Genomic DNA, 7908 nt, shown 5'->3' with positions numbered 1-7908 from the left:
GAGAGAGAGGGTGGGTTTTTTGGGTTGTGGGTGCTACAGGTGGGGGATGGATGTGGTGGGTGCCATGGGTGCGGGGGGAGAAGTGGTATGGGGGTGGTGCCGCGGGAGGGGGAGGGGTGGGGGGTGCAGCAGGTGGGGGAGGGGTGGGGGTGTGCAGCAGGTGGGGGAGGGGACGGGAGTGCAGTGGTTGGGTGAGGGGTGTGTGCCGCGGGTGGGAGGAGGGCCGTGCGGCGCGGGTGGGATTGTGCGGCGCGGGTGGGAGGAGGGCCGTGCGGCGCGGGTGAGATGCGGTGTGTGCCGCGGGTGAAAGGAGAGCCGTGCGCCACGGGTGGGGTGAATGCTGTGGGAGGGGGGCCTCCGGACTGTGCGGTGACAGCGAGTCCGGCTTACAGTCCCCGCTCCCCGGCTGCAGGATCACCAGGGTACGTACAGGGAGTGTACGGGGAGGAGAGAGACAGGGCACTGGGCGGAGACGGGGCAGGGATGGGCGGACCGAGGGAGGGGACTGTTCCTGCCCTGCATGCAGCCACTGTGACTCCGCCCAGCGTTACGGGCACAGAGTCACAGACTAAGGCAAATATATAGGATATATATATATATATATATATATATATATTCTTTAGGAATAGTTAGACCAACCAAATGCAAGCCTGAATAAAAAAAAAGTATATTTTGTGTGCTCTATTTGTGGTCAGAATTATTCCCATATAGTGAACTAATTTCTTACTGATACGATGAGAAATTGATGTAAAGAAAAGATCAGTCAATGGGTTAATGAAATAAATACATTTTATTGAATTAAAATATAAAAGTACATATGTGTCGGGCGTACCTTCACTCCCGGAAACTAATAGTATACAATGACAATACTATATATAGCAGATTGTATTTAGGGTATTAGTTCCACTTGCAGTATATATACTGTACAGTATGAATAAATAATGGAGAATACAAAGCAAGTCTATTAAAAACCAGGTGTTTTTAAAGTGCTTCTGAACCGATAAAATATATATCACAGTCTCAAAAAATATTTAAAAAAAACATAGACATTAAAAATATTGATGATAAATCATAAAATGAAAAAAAGAAGTAATATAAATAGAAAATAGAAATGGATTTGTCACAGGAAAGAAAGTGCTTGTTTCTCAGTAATGCGTTTCTCTGTGCAATGGACCACTTCCTCAGACAGTGTGTAGCTGAATGAGGGCTCAGGTTTTTTTTTAAAGGAGCTCTGCCTTTCGCTTGGTTAGTCTAATGTAGACTGAATGGGTAGATTATGAAAGCATGGATGCAGTCATAATGGGATAGGGGAAAACGAAATGTCTTTCAATAGATTAAATAAAAGTAATTATTGATAACAAATGGTGCATCTACAGTGGCAAATCTATGATGGGTGCAGTGTGTGTGGTGCACATGGGGCCGTTGGTTCAGAGGACCCCACACCATGCACCCATTTTTCTAATACTTACCTCTCCGGAGTCCTGCTGCAGTGACAGTGACTCTGACCACTGGGTGGTGTACAGGTCTCCGGGAAAATGGTGCAGTTGCCATTTTCCCGCTGTTTTGCACATGTGTAGCAAGGAAAATCACTGGGAAAATAGCATCCACGCCATATTCCTGGAGACCTGCGCTTGAGCTAGTCTTCAGAGTCACTGTCACTGCCTGTTGGAGAGGAGGGGGCCCGTATGGAGACTGCACATTGGTCCCCTCCTCTCTTTATATGCCCTTGTGAGTTTATGATATACATTCATAACTTAATGTGTAAGGGGTACAAAAGAAAGGGAAGGGAAAAACGATATGTTTCTTTAGAGTTATCAACAGTGTCGGACTGGGGCATGAAGGTCCCAGGGGGGATGCAGTTGTAGGGGCCCATTCTTGAGGGTGTGGCCAAGCTCCAATGGGGATGCGGCCAGCCATCACAGAGGTTTGGCTATCCATTAGAGAGTACATTGTAAATTTATACTAAACCATAGTACTGTGAAGTATAATGCATAATTCAAGTGCAGTAGGATCGAGTCTGGAATCTAATCCCTAGAGGAGGAGGGGGGGGCCACAGACGGTGAGGCCCACTGGGGGTTTCCCTATCCCCCTTTGGGCCAGTCCGACCCTGTTTATCAATCATATTTAAAGTAATGCTGCGTACACACTTATAGATATTTCTGCCCCGATCCGTTTGACTGATGTCATGAAATGGGCGGGCAGTTATATGCACCCGCCCAGTTGCATTGTCAATCACCGCCGGCTTGTGCAGAGAGTGTACAGGCGGTCGGCTAACTGCTCGTACACACAGCACGATGCACCAATATATCTTTAGATATACAGTCCATCGGCTGTGTTGCAGGACTGACACAATATGTCTGTGAACGATGTTGTACACAGACATATTGCTGGTACACACTGACTGACAGATCAGTGATATATTGGCCATTCAATTGAATGGCAGATATATTGGCCAGTGTGATGCAAATAGAACAATGAGAGAAAGAAAGAAAGAAAGAAAGAAAGAAAGAAAGAAAGAAAGAAAGAAAGAAAGAAAGAAAGAAAGAAAGAAAGAAAGAAAGAAAGAAAGAAAGAAAGAAAGAAAGAAAGAAAGAAAGAAAGAAGGAAAGAAAGAAAGAAAGTAGATGGAAGGATCTTGCCTTTCTATTAGATAGTGTGTTAGAGCTTGAGGTTATTAGTAGTCAGCTGTAAGCTTGGACTTTAAGTTTGTAGCAGAGTCTCTGTAAGCAATACCCCTTTCACACCAAAATCACAGGTCTGACCTGGGATTTGGAACATGGTTCCTGTCAGGGACAGACCCCGTTCACACCGTAGCTCCAACCTGGTTTATTCCTGGGTTGGCACTGGTGGGTATGGGTCGTTGGGTCAACATGAGTTTTTGGACTTTTTTTGGTGTCGTTTTCTCCGTAAAGTGACCGTGAACACCGATTAGTGCACCGTGTCCCCTGGCATGTCTCGCCGCGCTCGTCACTGGTTACTATTCCCAATTGTAGTCCACGTGGATCGTAAAGTATGAAAAAAGTCAAAAAAATTAAATGTGAAAAACTCATGTCGACCTTTTGACCTGTCAACCTAGTACATGTCCACCTAATGTCCATGTCGACCTAGTGCTCATGTCGACCTAATGACTGTCGGCCTAAGTTGGGTCGACCTAACGACCGTATCCCGGCACTGGTTACGCTGCACACGGGTGCTGTGGAACTGTTCTGCAGGCACTGGGAGATGACAGCTTCTCCAAGCTCAGGGAATCTCCCTTTGCTGTAAATGGGACCTGGATGATCTGGGTTACCCGTTCATACTGCCCCTTGACCCGTGTTCTTACCGTTTCCAACCCCGCAAGCTACCCATGTTGGATTCCTGGGTCAATGGATTCTATTTTTGAGGGACGGAGGGGACTAGTTCACACTGAGCCGTGACTTGGCTTGAAACAGCGGTGTGAAAGGGGTATAAGTCAGTGTGGTGAGGGAAAAGGTGACTGATTAACCAGCAACATGTAAACAAAGAAGAGGTTCTGAAGCCCTGACATGCGCACTGTGACTCCGTCTCTGTATGGAATTGTGAACAGTGCAAGGAGGATATTAAGGGATTAGTAAAAACTACAATATGGATGCAGTTCAAGTGATAAAAGTGTAGGAGTGCAGTATTCATGAATAGATATTAAAAAACAGAGGATTAACTAAAGAAATTTAGCATCTGAGAGCATTTTTATATTAAAATATAATAAAGCAGATTTATAAATTATATTAAACATGAATAAATTACTTGGAAAATCTGAATACAATTAACATAAGATAATGAATGATACAATATAATATGAAATAAAACAGTTGATGCACATACTGTATGTTCAGCAATATGGATATGGATATCATGAATCTTTGATCTATAGATAATTATTAGAACGAATGGCCCTCATTCCGAGTTGTTCGCTCGGTAAATTTCATCGCATCGCAGCAGATTTCTGCTTAGTACGCATGCGCAATGTTCACACTGCGACTGCGCCAAGTAATTTTGCTATGAAGATAGTATTTTTACTCACGGCTTTCCCTTCGCTCCGGCGATCGTAGTGTGATTGACAGGAAATGGGTGTTACTGGGCGGAAACACAGCATTTTATGGGCGTGTGGATGAAAACGCTACCGTTTCCGGAAAAAACGCAGGAGTGGCTGGAGAAACGGGGGAGTGTCTGGGCGAACGCTGGGTGTGTTTGTGACGTCAAACCAGGAACGACAAGCACTGAACTGATCGCAGATGCCGAGTAAGTGTGGAGCTACTCTGAAACTGCTAAGTAGTTTGTAATCGCAATATTGCGAATACATTGTTCGCAATTTTAAGATGCTAAGATACACTCCCAGTAGGCGGCGGCTTAGCGTGAGCAACTCTGCTAAATTCGCCTTGCGAGCGATCAACTCGGAATGAGGGCCAATGTATATACTAATGTGAACACGTATATACAAATTGTATATATTTTATCATATTGATGACCAGAGTTTGCCTGCTGCTTTGCTCATGTGAATGTCCGTCATTGCTCAGAGGAACTCATTTGAGAAAGACAGAGGTGTCTAATAGTATATTTATCCCACTGTTTGTGCCGTGTCAAGTGTCTGGTTTTTCCTTTACTGCTCTTCTCCCTTATGTCACATTTAAATAATACATATACCTCAATTATTTTCTAGGTCACTAAGATATACAATAGTGAAAGTGCAATCCAAATTCATCCCATATTTTTTTTTCTTTGCGTGATGCCGAAACGTACAGACAAATAAACAAAAATTCCTAAAAAAAAATATTTTTGTCTCCATAGTTAGTACACAGTCCCATAGAGCACAGAGCACATTACTCCCAATTTGTGTGTGGTAAAACAGGGTAGCCAAACATTACAGTGACATATGGAACAGGTGGTCATAAGACCCAACGTCCAGGAAGAACCACAATTTTAAAATAAACAGAAAGAACAATCAGATAAAATGAACGATGGTAATCAATTATGAGATTAGGGGAGAGGGGAGAGGAGGGAGAAGGGGGGCATATATGGATGGAAACCACAGTGTAACATAAACACAGTGCATATCCTGGAGATGGTAAAAGCAGAAGAGAGAGGGAGAGATAGGTCGAGGAGGAGACGGGAGAGGGTGAGAATGAGAAAAAAAGAAGAAGAGATAGCAAGAAGAGAATTAAAAAAGAAAGAGAAAAAAAAAAGGAGAAGTCATGAAAGTGGACAATGGAGTCAGAGCGGCGGGTGGTGCCCATGGGTCAGCGGTAGGGGCTAAGAGGAAGAGAAGGGGGGCGACGATGTGCATTCAGCAGCGAGCCAGGGGGCCCAACAAAAAAATTTTTTTTTATAAACACAACCATTACAGCTTTGTTATGGGTGTAGTATGTTATGCCTGCTGTTGTGGTCCCGGGGCACAGCATGCCGGCACCGGAATCATGACCGTCGGCATACCAACAGCTGGGCGAGCGCAAATGAGCCCCTTGCGGGCTCGCTATGCTCGCCACGCTGCAGGCACGGTGGTGCGCTGTCTATTCTCCCTCCATGGGGGTAGTGGACCCCCAAGAGGGAGAAAAGGTGTTGGTATGCCAGCTGTCGGTATGCCGGCGCCGGTATACTGTGCGCTGGGACCCCGACAACCGGCAATCTGAAGACCACGCCTTTGTTATAAATGGTATCCATTTGGATGGTCGACCATGTTAAGGTCGACAGTCATTAGGTCAACCACTATTGGTCAATATAGACATGGTCAACATGGACAAATGGTGACACATGAAAATGGTCAACACATGACAGGTCGACACTTGAAAAGGTCGACATGGCTTTTTTCCAAAAAAATAGATTTTTTTACTTTTCCATCCACATGGACTATGATTGGGAATAGTAACCTGTGCCGAGCGCAGTGGTAGAGGAGCGAGGCACCTTGTGCAAGGGGACGCGGTACACTAATTGGGGTTCCTGGTCAAGTTACGGAAAAAATTACACCAATAACAGTTCAAAAATCCACGTTGACCTTTTCATGTGTCGACCATTTGTCCATGTCGACCATGTCAATGTCGACCAATAGTGGTCGACCTAATGACTGTCAACTTTAACATGGTCGACCATTCATACCAGAACCGTTATATACATGTACAATACTATCACCTATTTGTATAGAGCTGTAACTGATACAGAAAACTGATAGGATTAGTGCATACATTAATGTATATGTATAGTGGTACACATGGAATTTCAGTGACAGAAAAAACTAGAATACAGGAATGGAGTTGTATATTGGCCCTCATTCCGAGTTGATCGCTCGCAAGGCGAATTTAGCAGAGTTGCTCACGCTAAGCCGACGCCTACTGGGAGTGAATCTTAGCTTCTTAAAATTGCGAACGATGTATTCGCAATATTGCGATTACAAACTACTTAGCAGTTTCAGAGTAGCTTCAGACTTACTCGGCATCTGCGATCAGTTCAGTGCTTGTCGTTCCTGGTTTGACGTTACAAACACACCCAGCGTTCGTCCAGACACTCCCCCGTTTCTCCGGCCACTCCTGCGTTTTTTCCGGAAACGGTAGCGTTTTCATCCTCACGCCCATAAAACGCTGTGTTTCCGCCCAGTAACACCCATTTCCTGTCAATCACACTACGATCGCCGGAGCGAAGGAAAAGCCGTGAGTAAAAATACTATCTACATAGCAAATTTACTTGGCGCAGTCGCAGTGCGAACATTGCGCATGCGTACTAAGCAGAAAAACGCTGCGATGCGAAGAAATTTACCGATCGAACAACTCGGAATGAGGGCCATTGAAAATTCATTATGGATAGAAGCTTCATAGAGCTATAAAAACGATGCTACATCTACTGTGATCTACAGTATATCAATGTTCATTCCTCTGGTAAACAAAGGTGGTCATTCCGAGTTGTTCGCTCGCTAGCTGCTTTTAGCAGCATTGCACACGCTAGGCCGCCGCCCTCTGGGAGTGTATCTTAGCTTAGCAGAATAGCGAATGAAAGATTAGCAGAACTGCTACTAAATAATTCCTTGCAGTTTCTGAGTAGCTCCAGACCTACTCCTAGATTGCCATCACCTCGGTCCGTTTAGTTTCTGGTTTGACGTCACAAACACGCCCTGCGTTCGGCCAGCAACTCCCCCGTTTCTCCAGACACTCCCGCGTTTTTCCCTGACACGCCTGCGTTTTTTTAGCACACTTCCGGAAAACGCTCAGTTACCACCCAGAAACACCCACTTCCTGTCAATCATTCACAGATCAGCAGTGCGACTGAAAAGCACGAACACCAGCAAATCTACCAAGTTTTGTGTAAAATAACTTAGCACATGTGCTCTGCGTACCATGCACATGCGCATTTAGCAACAAATCGCAGCATAGCGAAAATCGGCAACGAGCGAACAACTCGGAATGACCACCAAAGTTTTAAGTTAAGATAAAAAATGAGAGGTTGGTCCTGGAGATGATGTATGTGGCCCATAAAATTTCTGGGCATTTTCGGGTTTCAGCAGCTGCTTGTAGAACATTGCAGCAGCTTTTATTTTTACTTGCAAGTTACTGAAACCATTTAAAAGTGCAACAAATGATGTGAATTCTAGCCAGTGGTGCAAGTAGAAAGAATGTCTTACAGGTACTGTGTGCACGCGCCAAAAACATGGGTGTGGCCAAATGCCACATGGGGCGTGACCAATGAAAATGGGGGCGTGATACACATGTGGGGGAGGGGCAGATACACATGACCCCAATAGTGCCAGTTACACGTTGCCCCACAATGCCAGATATACATTGCCCCACAGTGCCAGATATACATTGCTCCACGTGCCAGATACACATTGCCTCACTGTGCCAGATACACAAATGCCCCCAGAGTGCCAGATATACATTGCCTCACAGTACCAGATACACATTGCCCCACAAT

Source organism: Pseudophryne corroboree, chromosome 9, assembly GCF_028390025.1.
Source record: "Pseudophryne corroboree isolate aPseCor3 chromosome 9, aPseCor3.hap2, whole genome shotgun sequence".
Lineage (NCBI taxonomy): Eukaryota > Metazoa > Chordata > Amphibia > Anura > Myobatrachidae > Pseudophryne > Pseudophryne corroboree.
The sequence above is the reverse complement of the archived record's forward strand: the minus strand, read 5'-3'. Positions refer to the sequence as shown.